We start from the raw sequence: 21,415 nt of genomic DNA on the forward strand, positions 1-21,415 counted from the left end.
AACCTGATAGTGCAGAGTGCTGCTGCAAAACAAGAAGGGAGGGGAGGACATTCTTGCCAAAAACACTGGGGCAAACCACTTCTGTTACAAGAAGTGTCACAGGATCTTTAGCATCCGTATAGAGCAAATAAGACTAAGCCTGTTAAGATTTCATCCGAAAGACCCTAAATTGCACCACACGAACAGATACGAAACTAAATTATTCTGCCTTGGAAAAAAAATGAGTTATCCCTCCAGGATTAGATCCAGTTGCGTCTCAATATTACAGACATGCTGTTTAGGCCGTTGAGGTGCCTCACAAAGCAGAGTGAGATGCCACATTACAACCATCTCATTATTTCCTACAGGAGATCTCTCATTTGTTACTCCCCAAAAGCTGCTGCTCTAGCCAAACTGCAGCGGGCGTATTTTCAGGGATATCTTCCCATAACATTCTAGGACATGAAGTAGTGCAAAAGTGGCAAAAAAAATGTCATAAGTATTTTGAAAATGCTGAAGCACATTTTGGTTGAGGCACATCTTCACCCTGTTTTCTCATTTCCCTTCCATATTTCAACTCTAATATCTGACCACACTGCATGAAATAATTTTGATCAGGCAGATGCTGAAGTTCAAACACAATAGGGAAGAGAGAAAACAGGGTGCCAAACATGCCTGAATCAAAATGTGGTTTGGGATTTTAAAAAAGTGATAAGGAAACATTTAATAAATCAAGCTTTCATATCATTTGCAAACAAGTTAAAACAAAGGAATACAATTAAAATAAACCAAAAATTAAAAATCTATTGAGATGCATGTATAGTTTCCTAAGCAACCACAGATCTCCCTTGAAGACCTTGTACATTTTAATCTTGCGTTTATTTTTGGACCATGGGCATTTATTATTAGAACTGGCTCATTATAAAAATTGGAAAATGTCTGATTCTTATGCTGGCAAAAAAACTAATCTTTCTGTGGGCTGAAGAGCTACATGAAAACTACTTTCATATTGTTATTTACTTTTTTCAAGACAGGAATACTCTGTTAGGCACCAATACAAGACACAAAAGCATTTAAATGGCCCTGTGTTCAATATAATTCTCAAGCCTATTTTCCCTTGACTGGGATAGGAGGAAAACTGGTAAAATTTCACTAGGGAGCAAATGATGAAGTCCTTATCTTGCTCAGATCCCATTGTGTGGGCCTATGCACGTTACATAAATAACATTACACCTACAACACAGCTAGTGCTACTGCTCACTGTTCTCTTCTAGGTTTCATAGTAGCAACCGTGTTAGTCTGTATTTGCAAAAAGAAAAGGAGTACTTGTGGCACCTTAGAGACTAACAAATTTATTAGAGCATAAGCTTTCGTGAGCTACAGCTCACTTCATCGGATGAAGTGAGCTGTAGCTCACAAAAGCTTATGCTCTAATAAATTTGTTAGTCTCTAAGGTGCCACAAGTACTCCTTTTCTTTTTGTTCTCTTCTAGGCATTCCTGGAGATACTATGCATAACGCCTCACATAGCATCACCACTTGGGCAGTATAGTGGCTGTCTCTCAGAGAGATTACTCTAATGATTCTGAAATTAGGGTCAGCGCTAATGCTAATATGCACACAATAATAACTAATGGTCCCCCTGGCCATCATGTCAGGTAGGTAATGGACACTCCACAAGAGCTAATCCTGGTAATCTTTTCACTGAAAATGGAGTAATTTTCAGAGGGCTTCATAGCTGATTTGCACACAAATTTATCTTTTCCAATTGAAACTAAATGCCTACAAGATCAACATTGCCTTCAACACGCAACCTTTGCTAGATGAGCAAAAATTGCTTTTTGTTTGAACTCTGATGAATTAAAGATGCCATTTTGTGAGCTTGGTCCTCATCCTGAAGTTACAGGGAGAGAGCAGCTATGGCCCCTATTTTAGGATTCTACGTCTGGCCCTCTGGCTGAATTCTGGACAGCTGTGCTATAGTGTAACACTAGATTAAACCCTTCAAGGGACATAACGCTAGAACCTCACAGTTACAAACACCAGAGTTATGAAGTGACCAGTCAACCAAACACCTCATTTGGAACCAGAAGTAGGCAAACAGACAGCAGCAGAGACCCCAGTACAGTTCTGTGTTAAATGTAAACTACGAAGAAAAGGGAAAGTTTAAAAAAAAATTGACAAGGTAAGGAAACTGTTTTTCTTCTTGTTTCATTTAAATTAAGATAGGTAAAAGCAGCATTTTTCTTCTGCATGTTCTGGTTGGTAAAGTCAAGCACTCAAAAGTTAGGAAATACTAGCCTTAAGATTGCCTGTGCAACATCAGTTTGGCCCTGTTGTGCATATGCATTATGATACTGTGTTTAATTAGATGTTCACATACTATTTTTTCCATAGGACCCCAGCTCACTCAATGAATGAGTAGTTATTCAATATTTCTTTTTATCCTCCGACATGTGGCCCAGGACTTACTGATTGCACATCATTCAAACTGTGCACTGAATACAAAATTATGAATTTCTTCCTTGTGCTGTCGCAGTAGTGTACAATGGGTTAACGAACATTCATTAATTTAACTTCACAACACTTTGAGATTAGATGTTATTATCCCCCTTTGTACAGAGGGGGAACTGCGGCACAGAGAGATTAAAGACAAAACTGCTAAAAGTGTTTACTAATTGAGGGGTCCCAACTTGAGACACCTAGGCTCTGATTTTCCAAGTATTTAGCATTTCTATAGCACATTATATGTTGAAAGCACAGATCCAATCAAATTCAACTGTACTCATGAGCGCTCAGCACCTCTTCTGGGTTGGGCAGAGGTGTCTCAAGATGGACACACAGAAAACAAGGAACACGCAGTTAATGACCACCTGTGTAAAGCTGGGTTTATGTGACTTGCCCAGCATCACATAGGAACTCTGTGGCAGAGGCAGGAATAGAATCCAGCTCTCCAGGGCAGCATTCAACTTAACCATGAAATCATCCTTTCCATTCCTCCCACCCCCTGCCTCATTCACTGGACACCTTCCAACTTCTGCATCAAATAAAGCAGCTTTCTACTGCCAACAACCTCCTCCATTCTAAACCAGTCGTGCTTACACCTTTTCAGTCGTGCCCCCTCTTACCAGTAACGGAATCTGTCTGCGCCTTCTCCCTCCATTACTGTGCAGTCAAGGCTTCCTCAGCAGTGTAGCTTGGGCTGAAGGCAGAGCTGGGGGTGGAACTAGGGATGGGGGAGGCGCTCCAGCTCAGAGGGAATGAGGGCAGAGCCCATCTGGGAGCGGAATGGAGATATTGCTGGGGATGGAGCTGGTCTGGGGGCAGAGAGGGAGTGACGGCAGGGCTAGGCCTGGACTTGGGGCTGAACAGGGTTGGGGGAGGAGCAAAGCTGGGGCATAGTTGGTCTGGGAGCCGAGCTGGAAGTACAGCACTCACCTCCCCCCACCCCAAACATCCCTCTGCATCCCCTTACTGGGACGCGCCCCACAATTTGGGGACCTTTGCTCTAGACCCCTGATTTATCCCCAGACCACCACCTTTCCAGTGCACTGAATGAAGCACGATCCTGTGAAAAAATAGTAAGTGATCACATAATTAAAGACTGCATGATAATGCAAACACACAAGGGGGATGAACTGAAGCTGAATGGGCAGCCTTCGTTCTGGCATTAAAGTTTTGTGTGCTTGACTTTGAAACTGCAACATTCTTTGAACCGTTTTTTGGGGTGTAATAGATTTATAGGTCACAATTTAGGACTATTATTATTATCTAGTCTGCCCTCCCACTCCTACACAACACAGACCACACATCATCATCCCACAGGCAGAGTCAGAATGAAATCTACCAGAAATTCCCCCCAAATGGTTGATCAGATTTGTGGGACATAGAATTGAAAGAGGAATTACTGTAATTATGCCAAGTTATTGTGAGGGAAAAAAGGAGCCTTCGTATCTTAATTCCACTCCACTCGCCCACTTCCCACCCTTTCTTTGTCTGGTGCCATTTACTTAGTGCTGCTTTATTTCAGGCTGCCCTTAGAAAATAAAGGTGTTTTGTTCAAGGAGGATGGCAGGGGCATCTCTATTAGAAAGCAAAAGTCAAGCCAATTATTTTGCAGGATTCATCCAATGAGGCATATTCGTACAGGTGAAAGTGGACTATGCTTACACATCAATGAGTGCAAGACACTGCAGTCATGCCCCTTCACAGATCAAGAGTGAACCAGCATTGAAATTTTGGGACGAATAGAGATGTTGACAATAAAGGCTAAACAAAATGAGGGTTTTAGCTATAAATCTCAAGGGATGAAGAGTTTATTGGTTTAAAAATGCCATTGATGCCATTAGTGAAGGCTGAGTAGTGGAAGGAGAATGGTAGTAATTGACCACAATTAATTTATGGCCTGAATTTCATAGATGATCAGCTGCCACAGATCCTGCTGACTTCACTGGGAGCGGAGACTGTTAGCATATATGGAAGGCAATTGCTGTACAAAAATATAATCTAAACAGGTAATTAAAATGCAGAAATGGCTTTAATGTTCTGAAGGTAGTTTCTGCATCATCACGGATCTCATGCTAATCTCATAGTGGGGTCTACATTGACCAGGCTTGAGTTTTCCCCTTACTATTACGTAACTATAAGAGATGGTAAATTGCTTATTTCTGGGGGAATACAGGGGAGAAGAGAAGTTATTGCATTTTTATATGGCTAAAGCCCTTTGTTCTTAAGTTGGTCTTAACTTGATGATCCACAAGGTGCACTACCCAGTGTTTTATTACTTAAAATTCATTGCCTTTTTTCCAGAGTATATTTTCATTTATCCTATAACATAACACAATACAACTTCAGCTCCTACTCCCATTGAAATCAGTGCTAAAACTCCCAGTAATGTCATGGGCTGCAAGATCTGGCTGGTAATTTATATCTTATATACTGACGCCATCCTGAGATGCTTTCAGGGTTAAATCACAGAGCAACAGCAGGAGTACAACTAAACAGAGAGAGAGAATGATTAAGAGACACAGGCAAGAGAGAAGACACATTTTGAGCTCAGATTTCAACACAAAGAGCGAGTCAATGAGTCAGAAGACATAGGACAGCTCTTCCAGATGGCAGGCATCATAGAGGAGAAGGCTCTTGAACCAAGAGCCTGAGACATGAGGCAGAGAATCCATCTGGAAACCAAAGCAATGAAGAGAGGAATAGAAAGAGGTGAGGTCAATGGGGGACGGGCAGGAGCAACTCTATTCAAGTTTTTTTTTAAAAACCCAAACAAACACCTACCTGTCCTCCCACAGCAAGTTTTTAAATTGGAGCCTTATACGAATGAGAAGCTAGCGGAGTTATCGGAGGATGGGTTTAATGTGGCCACGCTTCTTTTTACATGCAAGAATATTTGAAATGCTAAAGTAAATCACCAGTATTACTAACACAAGGAAAAATGATCATGTTCTATTTCAAAACATTTGTATCCCAGCCATAACACAGATCTTGCAAGGGAAGAAACACAAACCCTATCACCATCAGAGTGGCAACATAAGCCATGAATATAAACAGCATGTGTTACTGGAAACTGAGCATCAACGTGCACTGTACAGCAAACTCAACAAAACCCTAGACACATTGAGATTTAATGAGTTATAAAACACAGTAAAGCGCATCCAACTGCATGAAAATTAAAACCATGGTATTTGATTGTAACAAATGATTAAGTAATGAGAAAAGGGAAAGCTAATTTGGCATAATAAAATTATCATTGTTCACAATAAACAATAATTTAATTAATTTGGGCAAATGATTAGAGGTAAATAAGTGAGAGTAAGTAGTAGTCTGTAGCAAACAATATGCCCAACATCAATGTTTTTACTAGGCTAATTGGTAAGGATAGTCACTCGGAGCATTCCTGTTAGTTTTATGACACTGCCAGTGTGCTGTTTGTTTATTATTTATTAAAGTCAGCTTATCTTTTTAAACAGGTTAGGTCATTTTGTATTAGTTACTTTTACTACTGGAAATCATCTAGCATTTTAAATTTGGCTCCATCAACTACTCTGACACATTAACTGGCACTGCTACGATTTGGGATACATATTTCAGGGCAACTACACTACATGTAATGATCGTGCTATCTATTCTAGGATCATAAGAACATAAGAATGGCCATCCTGGGTCAGACCAATGGTTCATCTAGCCCAGTATCCTGTCTTCCAACAGTGGCCAATGCCAGGTGCTTCAGAGGGAATGAACAGAACAGGTAATCATCAAGTGATCCGTCCCCTGTTGCCCATTCCCAGCTTCTGGCAAACAGAGGCTAGGGACACTTCACAGAATGGTTTCAGAGTAGCAGCCATGTTAGTCTGTATTCGCAAAAAGAAAGGAAGTACTTGTGGCACCTTAGAGACTAACAAATTTATTAGAGCATAAGCTTTCGTGAGCTACAGCTCACTTCATCGGATGCATTTCCGATGAAGTGAGCTGTAGCTCACGAAAGCTTATGCTCTAATAAATTTGTTAGTCTCTAAGGTGCCACAAGTACTCCCTTTCTTTTCACAGAATGGGTTAGCATCCCTGCTCATCTTAGATAATAGCCATTGATGGATCTATCTTTCATGAACTTATCTAGTTCTTTTTTGAACCCCGTTATAGTCTTGGCCTTCACAACATCCTCTGGCAAAGAGTTCCATAGGTTGACTGTGCATTGTGTGAAGAATTACTTTCTTTTGTTTGTTTTAAACCTGCTGCCTATTAATTTCATTTGGTGACCCCTAGTTCTTGTGTTTGAGAAGGAGTAAATACCACTTTCTTATTTACTTTCTCCACACCAGTCATGATTTTATAGACCTCAATCATATCTCCCCTTAGTCGTCTCTTTTCAAGCTGAAAAGTCCCAGTCTTATTAATCTCGCCTCATATGGAAGCTGTTCCATACCCCTCATCATTTTTGTTGATCAGTCTTTCTTCCCTTCAGCCATTTGGAGGATGAGCATGCCCATGAAAGGGTGTGTCTGAAAACTAGTGCATGAAGAAACTAGAGAAATGTGGTCTAGATGAAATTACCATAAGATGAATGCACAACCGAGTTGAAAGACTGTACTTAAAGAGTCGTTATCAATGGTCTGCTGTCAAACTGGGAGGCCACATCTAGTGGGGTCTTACAGGGGTCTATCTTACGTCTGGTAGGACCATACTAGTCAACATTTTCATTAATGACTTGAATAATGGAGTAGAGAGTATGCTTATAAAATTTGCGGATGATACCAGGCTGGGAGGGGTTGCAAGCACTTTAGAGGACAGTATTCAAAATGACCGTGATAAACAAGAGACTCAGTCTGAAATCAATAAGATGAAATTCAATACAGACAATGCAAAGTATTACAATGAAGAAGGAAAAATCGAATGCACATCTACAAAATGGGGAATAACTGGCTAGACAGTAGTACTGCAGCAAAGGATCTGGGAGTTATAGTGGATCACAAATTGAACATGATCCAACAATGTGATGCTGTAATGAAAAAGACAAATATAAATCTGGGATGTATTAACAGGAGCATTGTAAGAAAAATATAAGAAGTAATTGCTCCACTCGGCACTGGTGAGTTCTCCAGTATCATGCCGGATTTAACTAAATTGATTCTTCACTGGAAACAGGTGATAATAAATAACCTCCCCGGAAGGAAGGCTATTTTAGGAAGGCAAAACAAATAAAATGAGATATGCAGTGGCTATAAGCCAGACCACAAAAGGAGTTTGTTGTATCTGTCTTTGTGACATGCAAAGGAAATTCAGTGGTTTATGCACAATATAAGTACCACTTTATTAATCCATCACCACAAAACAAATCAGATGTCTCTGCCTGATGATCATAAATATGAATCTCAATGACTGTTTCTAAATGAGGTTTCAATGTATTAAAGAGAAGAAGCTTTTGAACCATGTTGTGTGTCTCATAAGGGGTCGGTTCTTCAGGACTGCTGGGAACATGGAAACATTCACAACTGTTCAGGACAGAAAGTGAAAGATGTCTCCATTCATACTGAAAGGGAATTTAGGAAGGCAGAGTTTAATTACCCAAATTGGAATATGACCCAGCATTAAATCCCTGCTCTTGCAATACATGTCATGGGATCCATAAGGCCCACAAATGGGCAGATCCTGAGACTTATCTCATTCAAAATAGGTCACCATCAGAACAGTACGTCTGCCAAAATGTGGGAATGCTGGTTCTCTACAGATTTCAAAGGGAAAGTACCATCTACTGGATCTGCAGTTGCTGATCATTTTAACATCAGTAAGATATCTCTGGGAAGTAAGAGGAAAAGGATCTTGAACCAACGACTGATCCAAATTCATCCCTCAAGTCAGGGGAAGCTCGATACTTTACACTGAAACTTTCATTGTTGTATGCAGTATTGTTGTAGCCATGTTTCTTTAGTGTGTCTCACTTTAAATATGTTTTCTTCAATTATGGGGTTCTAAAGAGTGAATATGTTTTTGGGGTTAAGAGAGAGACAGAGGGATTCTTTTGTCATCTAAAAATGTTAGTGGTACCAGAAGCCAGTAGGGAAAAGAATAAGATAACTCACAATCAGAATGGTTTCTTGACTCTAGTGTTACTACAAGAGGGGTCCTTGTGGGGAAGTGAGGAAAGCAATAAGAGCCATGAGAATGTAAAAGGGAAATTAACCAAAGCTTTAAACTAGGGCTGTCAAGCGATTACAAAAAATTAATAGCAATTAATCACACTGTTAAACAATAATAGAATACCATTTATTTAAATACTTGGGGATGTTTTCTACATTTTCAAATGTATTGATTTCAATTACAACACAGAATACGAAGTGTACAGTGCTCACTTTCTATATATTTTTACTACAAATATTTGCACTGTAAAAAAGAAATAGTATTTTTCAATTTATCTAATCCAAGTACTGTAGTGCAATCTCTTTATCATGAAAGATGAACTTACAAATGTAGAATTATGTACAAAAAATAACTGCATTCGAAAATAAAACAATGTGAAATCTACAAGTCCACAAGTCCTAATTTGCAGGAGATAATGCTGCCCACTTCTTGTTTACAATGTCACCTGAAAGTGAGAACAAGTGTTTGCATGGCACTGTTATAGCCAACGTTGCAAGGTATTTACATGCCAGATATTCTAAACATTCGTATGCCCCTTCATGCTTCAACCACCATTCCAGAGGACATGTGTCCATGCTGATGATGGGTTCTGCTCAATAACAATCCAAAGCAGAGTGGACCGACACATGTTCTTTTCATTATCTGAGTCAGATGCCACCAGCAGAACGTTGATTTTCTTTTTTGGTGGTTCGGTTTCTGTAGTTTCCGCATCAGAGTGTTGCTCTTTTAAGTTTTCTAAAAGCATGCTTCACACCTCGTCCTTCTCAGATTTTGGACGGCACTTTAGATTCTTAAACCTTAGGTCAAATGCTGTAGATATTTTTAGAAATCTCGCATTGGTACCTTCTTTGCGTTTTGTCAAATCTGCAGTGAAAGTGTTCTTAAAACAAACAGGTGTTAAGTCATCGTCCGAGACGGCTATAACATGAAATATATGGCAGAATGCGGGTAAAACAGAACAGGAGACATAGAATTCTCCCCCAAGGCGTTCAGTCACAAATGTAATCAACACATTATTTTTTAACAAGCATCATCAGCATGGAAGCATGTCCTCTGGAATGGTGGCCGAAGCATGAAGGGGCATACGAATGTTTAGAATATCTGGCACGTAAATACGTTGCAATGTTGGCTACAGAAGTGCCACGCGAACGCCTGTTCTCACTTTCAGGTTACATTGTAAATAAGAAGCAGGCAGCAGTATCTCCTGTAAATATAAACAAACTTGTTAGCGATTGGCTGAACGAGAAGTAGGACTGAGTGGACTTGTAGGCTCTAAACAGAGGTGAAAGTAAGCCGATACGGTCTGGTATGGGATACTTGCAAGAGCCGGTATGCCGTGCCAGACCGGACCAGCTTCCCCAGGCTGGCGATTTAAAGGGCCCGGGGCTCCCTGCAGCAGTTGGAGCCCCAGACCCTTTCAATTGCCTCCAGAGCCCCACTCAGGACTCCAGCGTACTGGTAAGTCCTTTAAGTTACTTTCACTCCTGGCTCCAAAGTTTTACATTGTTTTGTTTCTGAGTGCAGTTATGTAACAAAAAATATCTACATTTGTAAGTTACACTTTCATGATAAAGAGACTGCACCTGTATGAGGTGAATTGAAAAATACTATTTCTTTTGTTTATCATTTTTAAAGTGCAAATATTTGTAATAAAAATAATAACATAAAGTGAGCGCTGTACACTTTGTATTCTGTGTTGTAATGAAAATCAACATCTTTGAAAATGTAGAAAAACATCCAAAATATTTAATAAATTTCAATTGGTATTCTATTGTTTAACCCTGGGGTTAATCGTGATCAATTTTTCTGAGTTAATTGCGTGAGTTAACTGTGATTAATCGACAGCCCTACTTTAAACATAATATGGAATATTTATCTTTCAGACACACTCTGCATTCACTGTGACTGTTAAGCAAGAATCACAGAGCAGGCAACGAAGGAAGAATAAACTTCAGTCGACTAGTGTACAGAAAGCAAACTGTTCATGTTTGTGCCTTGAATCACTGGTATCAGAAGTTAGAGAGGAAGAGATCCATTCAGTCTCATCTAGTCCAGTGCAGGAGGCTCCTTACAGTATATTTTTCAGAGCTTTGTCTAGCACAGCTTTAAATCCATAAGCTCTCGACATTTGCTGTTTGAATCACATTTGGCAAGTTTATCCTAGCATCAAAGATATTTAGCCAAGCAAGGCTGCTTTTCCATTCTCTATCCAAGAGCAGCAATATGTACAGAATGATCACTTTCAACCTAACAACCTTATTTGGGGTATTGCTTCCTTGCTTCCTCTTCTCCACTCCCCTTTCATCTTCTACAGTTTTCTTGGAAATTAATTAATTTGCAAGCTGTTTGGACCAGGAATTATGTCCCTGCTCACTATGGAAAGCATTGGGATTGTCTATAGCATTACATTACAGTGTTATACAGCACTAATTCCTTGCAAAAACAGGGAAGGCATAGGGAAGGTGACTAGCGCTGCAAAGTGGACGAGCTTGTGCAAAGACATGAAGAGAACCTCACAGAGAATTGAAAGTATGGATCAGAGGGACAAGTGAAGTTTCACATGGGTAATTTTCAGACCAGTTTAGGAACATATTAAATTGATGACACAAAGAAGAAATATGAGGTAAAACATCAATTTTTTGCTGGGGGGATTGAATTAGCATGGAAAAGACATTCTAATTAGAAGAGGAAAGCAACCAACTATAGATCGAGTTGCACAAAGATGGGACAGATAATAGGGCCTATGGAATTTAATCATTGAATCATAGAACCGTAGGGATAGCAGGGACCACAAGGGCCATCTAATCTAACTCTCTGCCAAGATGCAGGATTTGTTGTGTCTAAACCATCCAAGACAGATGGCTATCCAGCCTGTTTTTGAAAACCTCCCATGAAGAAGCTTCCATGGCTTCCCTAGGCAATCTGTTCCATTGTCCTACTGGTCTTACAGTCAGGAAGCTTTTCCTGAGATTTAATCTAAAACTGCTATGCTGTAGTTTGAACCCATTACTTATTGTCCTGCCCTCTGCAGCATGAGAGAACAATTTTTCTCCATCTTTTTTTATGGCAGCCTTTCAAGCATTTGAAGACTGCTATCATGTCCACCTGTAATCTTCTCTTTTCCAAACTAAACATACCAGTTCCTTCAGCCTTTGCTTATATGGCTTGCATTCCACCCCTTTGATCATCTCTGTTGCACACTTTTGGATTCTTTCCAGTTTCTCTACATCGTTTCTATACAGCAGTGACCAAAATTGGACACAGTACTCCAGCTGAGGTCTAACCAGCACTGAGTAGAGTGGCACTATCACCTACCACAACTTGTATGCTATGCCTCTGTTAATGCACCCAAAATTACATTTGCCCTTTTTTTTTGCATCACATTATTGATGCATGTTGAAGTTGTGATCCCCACAACTCCCAGATCCTTCCCAGAAGTGCTTCTGCCAAGCTAATTATCCCACATTCTATATTTGTTCATTTGTGTTTTCTTCCGTAAGTGTAACACATTAAATTTGCTTTGTTGAATTTCATTTTGTTGTCTATGCCCCAGTTCTCCAATTTATCAAGATGCCTTTGAACTTTACCTCTATCCTCCAAAGTGTTTGCAAGCCCCCATAGCTTTGTGTCATCTGCAAATTTGATCATTATGCTCTCTACTCCTACATTCACATCATTAATAACAATGTTAAATAACACCAGACCCAGAACAGATCCCTGTGGAACTAAACTTAAGAACTGTGGAACTAAACTTGATACCTCCTTCCATCACTCCATTAACAGTTACTCTTTGTTTGTGGTTGTTTAACCAATTATGTATCCACTTAATGTACCAACATTTAAAGGCAACAAGTCTTGGGACAACATTATGAGAAAGAAACAGATCTGGTCATTGGCAACGAGGCTTTATTGACAAATTCCATCAACTATGGTGTTTAACACTCTTAACACAACAGTAGACAGCTGGACGCCAGTATAAGCAGACTATAAGCATTAGAATAGAAATTGGGTTTATATAGTGCCTTTCATACTCCAGTTTCTCATGGTACTTTCTAAAGCAAAGGTACTTACTACTAATAGAGCAACTACAGAAGTACACAAAACATCTATCACACTTTCTAGTGTAGCGTACATAGTCTGGGCATTAGGACTTATTTTATTGAGCAGAGGTGGGAAACTGTCCAGATCAATGGGATTGTATGGGAGTTTCTGCGCATGTGTGTACAGCCACAGTCACAGAAAACACTACTGAGATTTTAACCTCTCATGGAACAGCTTCTAGAGATGGGCAGACTTCATTTAACATTTGCCATCAATGACAGATTATAGAATTATTTCATTACAAGACAGAATCAAACTGCCTAATTTTCATTCCAATGTCAAACTGGTTTCCTTTTCCACACCTGCAGTTTGATAGGCACAAATTTTATGCACAGTCGGTGCTACTTAAAAACCTTACCCCTTGACTGCATCGGTGTACTAAGAAGTTCAAATTCTAAAGCAAGTTTGAGGTACTTTCTAATTGCAGATGTAAAATTTCACCTTTTAAGGCAGGTTTTAACAATGCAGCCCATTAAATGTAGGGATGAGAAAGACCTATTAGGTCACCTTGTTCCCTAAAAAACGTTTGCCAGTGTTTTGTCCATTCTAGTTGTAAATATCACAAGGACTGGGGTTTCCACCGTTGGCCTCAAGAGACTATTCCACAGCCTAACATATCTCAAGGTCAGGAAGATTTTACAGATAAGCATCCTCTTTTACCATAGTTTTAACTTTTTTCTCATGTTAAATAATTCCTCTCCTAGCTATTTACACCCTGAAAATATTTGCTGATTTATCTACTGTCTGCTATCAAATTCTGCTCTATTATACTGATGTTGATCTGGTGTAGTTCCATCACCATTCCAGTTATTCCAGGTTTACATCATCACTGTATGTGCTTCCATTACACATACACTACCCAAGTGACTATTATTCCTGCTTCTAAATAATTACATGCCTGTTGAATCAAGCCCACTATATAAACAGAGCAGTAACGGGAGCAGGGATTTATACTGTGAATGCTCATATTTGAGGCACTAAAACTAAGCAACACAATTTCAACCCAACAGAGGATTCAGTACTGGAGTTGAGTGAATAGGTTAAGATAAAACAACTTCCCTATTTGATTCTTTGCCGAAAACTTGATCCCAGATTTTCAGTTTTAAAGATTTTTTAGAAAGTTTAGTTAACTTTCTTTGTTATACACTTTTACATTTATTTCTGCATTCCAATATGGACTAGAATGGAAAGTTCTGAGATATGGAAAGAAATGTGTTCTCATGGCATTTCCAGCTCAACCAGAAGAAGAAGAATCAAATCCCACAAATAAGGCTGTTTTTCCACCAGATTTCCGGTTAAAGAACAGGTAGCTTAGATAAGCATGGCAGCTGCAACACTGAGAAGTAAAAGTGTCTAGCTCAGGGGTGGGAAAACTTTTTGGCCAGAGGACCACATCAGGATGCAAAACTGTATGGAGGCCTAGGTAGGGAAGGCTGTGCCTCCCCAAACAGCCTGGCCCCCCGCCCCCTCCCACTTCTCACCCCCTGACTGCTCCCCTCAGAACCCCCGACCCATCCAACTCCCACCTCCTGCATCTTGTCCCCTGACCGTCCCCGCCCCGCAGGATCCCACCCCCTATCCTTCACACCCTGCTCCCTGTCCGCCCCCCAGGCCCTTATCCACACCCCCCACCCCCCTGACAGGCCCCCCAGGACCCCACCCCCTATCCAACCCCCCCCCCCCGTTCCCTATCCCCTGACTGCCTCCCAGGACCTCCTGCCCCTTATCCAACCCCCCTGCTCCCCACCCCCTTACCATGCAGCTCAGAGCAGCAGGAGCTCGCAGCCCTGCCACCCAGCCGGAGCCAGCCAGGTTGCCGGTGTGGCTGCAGGGGGAGGATCTGGCCCCTGTTTAGCTTTTGAAATATCACTGGATCATCAATTTGGCTTTAGAGCAGTAGAATTAAAGAGGACAGCTCCAAAACCATGCAGAGCTTGAAATAAAATTTTAGATTACATTATGACTCTCATATAGTAGGTATGGGACATATAAAAAGATAAAGATGAATTTTCCTTGGTTTGCTCAGAACATATATGTACATCTTGGAGGAGGCGGCATAGAAAAAGGCAACAAATAAACACCATGTTAACATTGGGAAAACGCATGATTGTGTCAAATAAATAATAGGTGAACTTCACCCTTGTGCCAACACAAGGCTTATGTGCCATGGAAGACCCTCTGAAAGGAGGTCCTTAAGGGGATCTTAAGTGAGCAAAGGCTTTGTGCTGGCCCTTAGCGCTAGGGTGAAATTCACTCCATGTGAATATTTTGAATTTTTCCTGAGTCAATGAAACCTTGTGTTAAGCATCCTGTAAAATTGTGGTCCTGAGTTGCTGAAAGCTTTAAGTTTTGTTTTTGCACCTGCCCATTTTCTCCAAAGTCTCCATTTCCATCAAGCCTCCTCAAGATGTTTTGGATGCAGATCTTGGAGTATGACCAAAAATCCTAGGTGGCCGAACTACCCAAAACTTAAAGGATGGAGCTTCCATTCTGCAATTGTTCTGAATAAGCTACACTAAAAATGTATCTTCAGTTGTACATTAATCTAGTAAACCCAGAACCTGTTGCACATTCTCTCTCCACCTAATGGTTTGTTTAGGGAAAAGATGCCTATTTGTCAGGGAGTGATTTAAGCAATTTCATATTGGAGAACTATCCATTTTCTACCTCTATGGGTATGGGTTTTTGAAAATGTAAGAGGTAGTAATTATAATGATTATATTTCATTGCATCCAAAACAGCAAGATTAAATATCAAGGCTTCAACAGAGTAATTGACAGCCATGAATATATACTGAGATTTGACTCTAGATGTGATATTAATGGTAGCAATTTATAATAAAGTGTAAACAGACAAAAATATTACAGGGAAACATGAGTAATGCGAATGCAATTGGGGACATCATAGCAATTTGGATAAACAGGGATTCAGATAAGACATGGAGTTTTAATGTAAATGAAGCCTATTTGTCAACATGATCTCATTTTGAGGAAGAAGACTGTTAGAATAATAATAAAGCAACAATATTAGATGCTTAGATATTGCAGTGAAGGGAGCAGTGTAAATGTTAAGAAATGTTAGCTAGGATAGGTAACGAAGATGTCACTAGACTCAGATAGCCTCCATTTTTGAAGACATAGCATTAAACTAACCTCTGTCAAAACAGAAAAGAAGGAATTTTGTAGGCAGCCTTACACCTGTTCCACTTACAGGACTGCATAATCTACAATCTTCTAGGAGTTCTGCATGGCCCAGCTATCATGTCCTCACTGATTTGACATTCGTGTCCTCATCCAACTTCCAAGCTGATCAACCTCAACAGAGATTGATATCCCTAACAGTCCTTGAGGTTTGGAAAGTTGTACTTCAGATCCACTTCTTGGCTTCCTAGAGCAGGAAACAGACCACTGGTAATACAAATAATTAATAGTAATAAATAAAGTGGAAAAGACATTTGACCACAGCCTGAGGGCAGGAATCTCGGGTGGGTTGGGTGAGTCAGATGGGGAAATAGAAAAGGAGTACTTGTGGCACCTTAGAGACTAACAAATTTATTAGAGCATAAGCTTTCGAGAGCTACAGCTCACTTCATCAGATGTGTCCATCATGGATCTGATCATAGGTTGTGAGGGACTGTAATGATCCCTGTGCATGCTACACATACTGGGCTTCACACAACTGACAGTGGATCATACTGTAGGCAATGGGGAATAGTGCACTGTAGGTAGTCACAAAATCAAAATGGCCTGGGCACTGAAATGGTGCTGACTAACCGTAAGCCTATAGATCATCACAACTCAAGCATGAAGAAATCAGAAACTGCAACTCAATGTAAAAGTGACCACAGATGTAGAGCTGCAGCGAAAGCACTGTCATTTCACATCTATAGCGTGAATATGCAAACATCAGTCTAACAAATGAATCTTCTACCTACCATGTTTGCTAAGAACCACTCTTCTGGGAAACAATGTGTGCTGCATTAAGGGAGTAAAGCTGGAAGCTAAAGTGGCTTCTTTCATTAATGATTCTAAAAGAAAAAGAGGCTATCTTGAAAAGGGTATAGCTCACTGTGACAGGTTTCAATTGGTCCAATGAGCTGCTGGGGGACAGTGGGGAACTATTGTCTCACTGGCAGGCCTCGGTCACACCTTTCTGTCCCTAGGGAATCAGCGGAGGGAGGTGCACCGGCCAGAGTCAGTGGCGCGTCCTTCAGGCTGGGGAGGGCCGGCAAGGGTCTGTAGCGCACCCCTCAGGCAGGGGAGGCACCGACAAGAGTCTGTAGCGTGCCCCTCAGGCAGGGGGGGCGCCGACAAGAGTCAGTGGCGTTGTCAGGATTCTGCTACCCGAGACAGGTTGGCCAGGGTAGGGGAACGCAGGCCCCCCCAACTCCACTGTGTTCTAGCCCAGGGCCCTGACAGTGGCGGGAGGAGAAGGTCCCACCACTCGGTCAACGGGGAGCCATAAGCAAATAGACCAAATAGACCCACCGCACTGTGCAGTTCTGCCCTTGGGCTACTTCCTACCCGGTCTCTCGAGCAGGTCCCTCTGGCCCCTCCAGCTCGTCAGGGTATTCAGCTGCTGGCAGCTCCAGCTCTCCCGCTGTGTCAGGCTCACGCTGGCCTGAGTTACTGCCTGGCTCCTCCAATTTCTCCGGGTACTCGGCAGCTGGCAGTCCTGGTAGCCCCAGTCCTTCCTCCAGGTCAGGTTTCTCCTGGTTCAGGCCCTTCCCTGGCTCGGCAGCAGGGTCTGAAGGGAACAGCCAGCAGCCTGTGTCTGTGTCCTTCCCTGATGCTGCCCTGAGTGGGCTAAAAGCCCCCCCTTTGTTCTTCCTGTTCCACCCCTCCCCTTCCAAGGGTTGGAGTAAGCTTGGTCTGGCCCTGCCCACTCAGGCGGAGAGAGTGGCTCTTTACGCTCTGGTTTGGAGGGAAGCCACCCTGGCTCCCTACACTCATCCATTAAGGCACCATCCTGCTTCCAATGAAGTCAATAGTAAGATTTGTGTGGATTTCAATGGGAGAAGAATTGGGCTTAAAGACTTTAGAAGGAGAAAAAAAGAGGAGGATCCACTGTGGGAGTAAAACAGAATCCTTTGGATGATGCAATCTTCACTGGTATCCTTCAGTGGTTTGCAAGAATCTGGGGTGAAATCTTGTCTCTACTAAAGTCAAAGGCAAATTCCCACTGACCTTATTGGTGCCAGTATTTCACCGCCCACTGTTACTAAAAAGTTACAAACCCGGCATCTAGTATCATACCTTGTTTAATCAATATAATATTTAAAACTAATATATATCCATACTTCCCTTTGTAATTCTGTAACTGTTAAAGACTTCTGAATTACCAAACTAAACATAAAAAAATTCTGGATGCTCACTGGCAAGCATAAAAATAGCTCCCCTTCATCTGAAGGCAGATTTGGATAAGTCACTGGATGAATAATACTTCTGGGTAAAATCCATCTTGCAATAATAAACATATTCCACACATCATTCCTCCCTCCCTAACTATCTGACACTTGGAATTCAAGGAGTGAATGCTTTACATAAATTAAGTTAGTTACTTATGGAAGTACTAAAGTGATGTTAAATGCTCTTACACTGTGTATTCTATCTTGCGCTGTTCAGATAGTACAGAGAGGTACCAGAAAATGTCTTCACACATCTTCCATTTCTACTAGGTAGGGCAGGGGCAACGGTAGCCAGCAAATCTGGGTTCTATTCCCATCTGCCTCACTGTTTGACCACAGGCCTATTGCCAAAACTGTCTGTGCCTCAGTTTCCTCACCTGTAAAAAAATGGGCTAATAATGCTTACCTAGCTTCTTTCCAAGTGTGCCGAGATCCTCAGATAAAAGGCACTATGTAATAACTAAGATTACTAGACATTATAACGTGCAATAATTTGGCACTGAATGAGTGAAAAAACATACAGCATATACCAAGCAGGTGTGCAGCTGGAAAAACAACAAACAGGACAAGTGTACAGTATGATGGGGAGGAGGCCTGCTTTAATTGTACCTCTTCCTGCTAGCTGCTTTTCCTGCTATCTAAGGCACTTATTTCCCGCCCCCGCCCCGCCCAACACAGACCTAAATTACCACAGTATCTGAACACCACACAATCTTTAACATCATCCTTTTGAGGTAGGTAAGTATTATTTTGCCCTATTTTATACCCGGAGCACTGAGGCACAGAGAGACTAAGGGTAGGGCTACACTGCAATCAGAGGTGTGACTGCAGCACGTGTAGACACCCCTGAGCTAGCACTGACCGAAGTAGCTCAGACAACAATAGCAGTGAAGCTGCGGCAGCTTGGGCTCACTGGCCGAGTACCTATCCTGGGTCCCGTGCGAGCGTGTACAGCCTGTGGTGCTGTGGCTTCACTGCTATCGCTATTGGAGCTAGCTAGATCAAAGCCAGCTCGGGTGCGCTACAGACGCTGCAGGTATACCTCTGACTGCAGAGTAGACATACCCAAAGTCACGTGGCCAACGGTGAAAATGTGGGGAATCTGTCTGTACGATTTTTGAGTTCTGTGTGAGATTACAAACTCCCTGTGTGTGTATTTTTACCAAGCTGCATACCCCATTTCGAATGTGGGGCTAGTTGTCATTTCTGTGGTGCTGTTGCTTCTGTGAACTGAAATGCCAAGGCAGAGCAGCAGAGGCCTTACAACAGAGTCTCCTTAAACTTTTACAATCATCCATCTAAATGACAAAGTTGGCTGCTGTCCAGGGCAAATTGGCTTTTCAGGTCTGAACTCAGGGGGGATGTCGCCTTGGGAATGAAGTCACCTGACAGGGAACTGTGAACCTTCTCAGCCTCCTTGAGTGATATCAGTTGACAAAGGGTGAGAGGTTATTTAAAAGGGCAGGAGCTGAGCTGCTCAGCAGTCCATTTTTCTCCAGCTCAAGAGGAGAGAGAACAACATGTAGGAGGAGCCTGGTGAGGTAGGGGAGTCTGCACCTACCTGGACACAGGTGGTTCCCCCAAGGACTCCCCAGGGAAGAGTGAGTTAGTAGAGGGCATTGCTTTTAGGATGTTTATTGTTTTCTAAATGATGTGCACTCTCTTATGCTTCATCTGGAAAGGAAAAGAGCCAATTCTTTAGAATCCTGGGCAAAGGGTTGGTATGTGCTATATATTTCACAACTATCACATGCATCCTGAGAGAGCTGAACTGTAACCCAGAAGGTTCACACCTTAGGTGGTACTTTGTGGGAGAGAGTCTTTAAGATGCAGAGGAGTCAGAAGGGCCAGCATTTAGGCCAGAGTTCTAGACAGCTGGACAGCATATTTCAACTCTCAGGAGGAGGGGCTCGACAAATGGGCTGTGTCTCAAGGGGATACCTAGGGACCCCAAGTCTGGGGCAGTGGCTGGACTCTGTTGAGGCTCCAGAGGCTTAAAACATGCAGGGACACAGCAGTCTAGTGAGTGGGGGGAGCCAACTGGGACCTGACACAAAGGAAGTCTCTGATGGTGCAGGGAAATGAACGTGGGTGTCCTGACGTTAGGGCGAGTATCCTAACCTCTGGATTATCCCTCCTCACCATGCTACATCCTCCTGTCTCCTCAATTTGCCAGTTATTCTTATTTTGCATATCTACACTACATTATTTTACTACTTACCATGCATTTTCCTACCTGTGTAACTTACACCACCATAAAACTTCAGCTGAGTTTTTCCAAGAGAACGGAGATAGCATCCAAACTTTTCATGGGGAAAATGTAAATCTAGTGAGAGAAAAGATTTGATTCTGCCAACTGATGAGGAAATAGCTGCTTTAGTTCTGCCAGCTCCAGAACGTAACTTCATCTGCAAATGATTCAGGTAATCGAATAGACAGCAGAGGTCAAGATGGAAAAAGCCCGAGGAAGCTTCTGCAACACTGGCCAGGCAGATAGGATTTGGGGAGTGGAGTAGAGCACAGGGGGATGACAGGAAAGCAGTGACACTCCTGTAGCACAGCAAGGTAGTTGTGGACCAGCAAGGAGTGCACTGGGGGAAACGTTGAGAAGAGGAACACCTGTAACACTTCTGAACTGTGGAGAAGCGCAAAGGGCTAAGGCTAGGGAGCAGAGATGAGAATTGCAGGGTAGGTCTGACCATCACGCATGCAAACACTTACCTATTTTATTCTCACAATTTTCACATCAGTTGTTTCTAATTCTATCGAAACGTACATAGGATTTCTAATTTAATTTTAGGAGAAGCAATGCAACTCTGCTACTGCTGGACAAATAGATCTGCAAATAAACAATGGAGCCGCAGCGGCCAGAACTTTGCTCTTGCTATAGCATCGTCCACCAAGGAATTTCAAGCAGTGCATTCTATGAATTCATGCAATAAAACATAAAGAACAGGCTTACTCTGGAGAGTCTTGAGAGACTTTAATATACCAAACATCGGATTTTTTATATAGCTATTAGTTTGCAATTTGATAATGCGTTCTCTAAAGAGTCACTGGATCTTTCCCAGAGCAGAGAAAGCTACCTGAAACAAGACAGTGCTTGGAAAATCTTTCCTAGAGCAGAGAAAGCTACCTGAAACAAAACAGTGCTTGGAAAAACTATACGATGTCTCAGACCATAGATACAAGAGGACAGAGTTATTGGTTCAGGACTATCTGCATATAAAGCACCAATTACTGGAGTACTTTTTTTAATCAATATAGTTATACTGGTACAATC

At 41.8% G+C, this 21,415-nt stretch overlaps 1 protein-coding gene across 1 annotated transcript in view; it reads right to left on the reverse strand.

Moving 5' to 3' along the window:
• The window catches only part of ADCY5 (adenylate cyclase 5), a 358,907-nt gene that overhangs the window by 94,660 nt on the left and 242,832 nt on the right, over positions 1-21,415 (reverse strand). The gene's annotated exons all lie outside the window — the stretch shown is intronic.

The sequence above is a fragment of the Dermochelys coriacea genome, chromosome 11 (assembly GCF_009764565.3).
Source record: "Dermochelys coriacea isolate rDerCor1 chromosome 11, rDerCor1.pri.v4, whole genome shotgun sequence".
NCBI classification, from domain to species: domain Eukaryota; kingdom Metazoa; phylum Chordata; order Testudines; family Dermochelyidae; genus Dermochelys; species Dermochelys coriacea.